Here is a 3,376-nt window from a genome sequence, read left to right on the forward strand (position 1 = left end):
AGGTGGCTGCCAAGCTCCAACTTCATACAACCTCCTCATCTCAGTGTCCAGAGGCAGGGAGAGGGAGGGCCAACCCTGTCTTTTCAGAACAAGGAAACCCTTCCCTTGACTCTGCAGGTTTCCCTTCACATCTCATAACATAACAATTTAATTACATGCCTGCTTCTAACTGGTCATGTACCAGGGGGAATGAATGACTCGGGTGGGCTTAGAGTTGGGCAGGGAAGCAGCCTAGCTTCTACTAAACTTCAGAAGCAGCGCTCCCACAGTAATTCTCAATCACACTATAAGTTCGTCATGGGGACGATAGTACAACATGAAGAACATAGCCAGTGATTCTGTAACATCTGACTACAGTGATAGATAGTAACTGCACCAGAGGGGGGTGAGGATTTAATAATATGGGTAACTTGAACTACTGTGTTGTACATTTGAAACCAATGTAAGAGTGTATATCAACAGTACTTCAATTTAAAAAAAAACAGTGTTCCCAATTTCTTACAAAAACAAGGCTTCTGAGAGTAAAAGTAGGTTTTTGTGAGCAAGGAAGAAGTGAGAAACGGCTGGCTGTTAAGTTGGTGTTCAGGAATAGGGAAGTTCAAGAAAACCTTGGAGGCTACTGTGGCTGGAGCACTGGTGCACCAGGAGGCTACAGAGATGCAATTGGGAGAATGCAGGGATCCTTTGAGGCTCTTCGAATGTGATCTTCCTCAACTGTGTCGGTCCCTGTGGGCCTTACCCCACTCTGCACCAGTGCCCCCCCCCCGTGCCACCCCTGCCCTCCTTGGGGGTCACACACCGACTCTAACACTAGTTGATGGCACTGGGGGAGGCATTTCCCCTCCTTACGTCTTAGTTTCATTATCTGTAGGAATGACGCAGTAACATTTGTCCTGCTAGCCCTTCAGGGAGGTTGTAGGGATCAGATGAGAGAGGAGCTGCATGTCCTTAGAAAACTCAAAGTGCCATACTTATTATTATAGCCATTGCTGTCATTCATCTTCCAGGAGAAACGAAGGGGTTTTACATTTTGAGCAGTCAGGTGCTCCAAGTCCTTGGGGAAAGACAGCTGTCGTCTGGAAAACTGGGTACTCAGAGGGGTCAAAGAGGAGAGCCGTGGGCACCCTTTTGCCCTTCATTGCCCCAGGCCTTTCCTCGGTGCCTCCCCCGCTCCCCCGCCCAGCGGCCTCCTGTAATTCACGTCAGAGATGTCCTTAGAAACAAGCTGGGCTGATGTTCAAAAATATGGAAGCTAAAGCTGGCTGAGTTATTCTCCTTTTTTTTTTTTTTTTTGATAAAAAGAGTGGATGTATTTTCATTACTGGCAGAGTGCTTTTAGCTGGTGCGGACAATTAAGCCCTGGAAATGCGGCAATCCATTTCACACCGAGAGAGGTTTTGAGGGATGACTCTCACCAAAGGCCCTGCAGGAGCTGAAAACATGGCCATTGTGCCCGAGAATAAAAAGCCATAAAATTTTTGTGGTAACAAGGTAAAGCAGCCCTAGCTGCCCCCTGGTGATTTGGCCCACAGCAGAACGCTGCTCCTGCGGGCGGGCGGAGAGCTGTGACCCTGGCCCTTCTCCTCCTCAAGGCCCTTCTCAGTATCCTCTTCCTTATTCTCCCCATTTCTTGGGAGAGCAAGCAGGGAGGAACTCCATGTTACGGGCAGCAGCTCCTACCAAATGTTAGCTTTTAGGTTCAGACTCTCATTGGTTTTGTTAGGCAGGAAAATAGATGTGAGCGAGGTGGAAAGAGAATAAGGTCAATAAAGCCCACTAGAAAGCACTCATTGTGTCTTTGTTACTTTGCTTTTTCATTCTAATCCTCCAGATTTCAGCTCAAACCTTCACTCTCTCAGTCCCATTTCAGCTAAGTAGGGGGGTCCTCCTGAGAGCTCAGATCTGGGCTTGCAAATTACCGTGGCCTGGGTGACACAGACAGAACTGCAGCTCACAGTCCTGCTCTTCAGTGGCCTGCCTGAAAGTCTCCTTGCTTTGCCTCTAAGAAGCTCACAGAACATAATCTCACTCCATCCAGTGCTCTGGGGCTCCCCAGATCGTGGGGCGGTAGGGACTCAGTTCCCACACCGCGCAGATCCAAGCAGACACCAGACACCAAATGATCGTGGCTTACAGAGTTAGCGGGGCATGTGCCCCATGCTGGGCACTAGTTCCATGGACTTCCTTTATCATTCTGTCTGTCATTCCCCGGCACTCTTACTTTCATACTTTATTTCCTCACCTTGTACTCTGACTTCCCTGCCTCTCCGAACTGGCTTCCCCCCAATAGCTTTTCTTCATTATCTTTTAAACATCTCCTTCAACCCTCAAGCCAGACCCTAAATCCCAAGAGTCCAATCTCTGAGACCAGTGGAACCCTCTAAGGCTGCTAGATCAAGGGAAAAGCCCTCCTTTAGGGCATGACCACCCTCTTCCCTCCTCTGTCCTTCCCACCCTTCTTTCTCTTTTGTTTCTTCATTTCTATTTTAAACGATGAATTAGCAACCATAAAGTCTAGCCCCTAGAGGCAGAGGTGAGATGACCACTTCCCACCTTTCGTGACTTAACCCAAACTGAGAAGAGTCTAAGCTCTGGATTCTTGGATAATCTTTTATTTGCTGGTTGCTGGTAGTGTGGTTTAGCTGGCCACACATATGCCTTCCCACTTACACTGAGAGCCACCAGGAGGCAGAGACGGTTTGCTCCATCTTCTTCATTTCTGCATCTCCTGCAGCCAGTATAGTGCCTCCGACAGTCAGTTCTCAAATGTTTGATGAATGAATGAATGAACCAAGCGATCTCTGTGTTGGTTTGTTTCTCATGGCTTTATTTCTTTGTTCTGTTCAACACCCACAGTTCTTCCATCATTATTTCAGAGGGGAAGGGACCTGAGTATCAGTGAAGTCACAGTGATCTAATATTATTACAGTTTTTTTCTTGAACCACTTAAGTGCTGGTTTCCCTCCTGTTTACTGTTAGACGGGATCCCAAATCAGTCGTGAACTTTCACCTGCCTTGAGGGAGTAAGAGGAGAGGACTGGGGTGGTTGTCCAAGCTTATTATCTCCTCCATTACTCAGGAGTGCTCCCTTGAGCTTTCCCATCATTTTATTTTAATGCTGTTACTTGTATTAGGCGAGTCTCCAGCTCAGTAAGGCCAAAGAGGGAGGTAGGGGAACTAGGGAGGAGCTAATGGGAAAATAAATACCCCGAAAGTTCATGATGATCTGACATGGCTTTAATATGAATCAAATTTGCTCTAACCTACTTTCTCACAGTCAGCATTTCTGCTAGAAATAATTTGTAATTATCAAATTCCGGTTAGGCCAGAAGACTCCTTGCAAAAGACTTTGATGTGATTAGGAAAAAGCTTGGAA

Source organism: Manis javanica, chromosome 14 (genome assembly GCF_040802235.1).
Source record: "Manis javanica isolate MJ-LG chromosome 14, MJ_LKY, whole genome shotgun sequence".
Taxonomy (NCBI): Eukaryota; Metazoa; Chordata; class Mammalia; order Pholidota; family Manidae; genus Manis; species Manis javanica.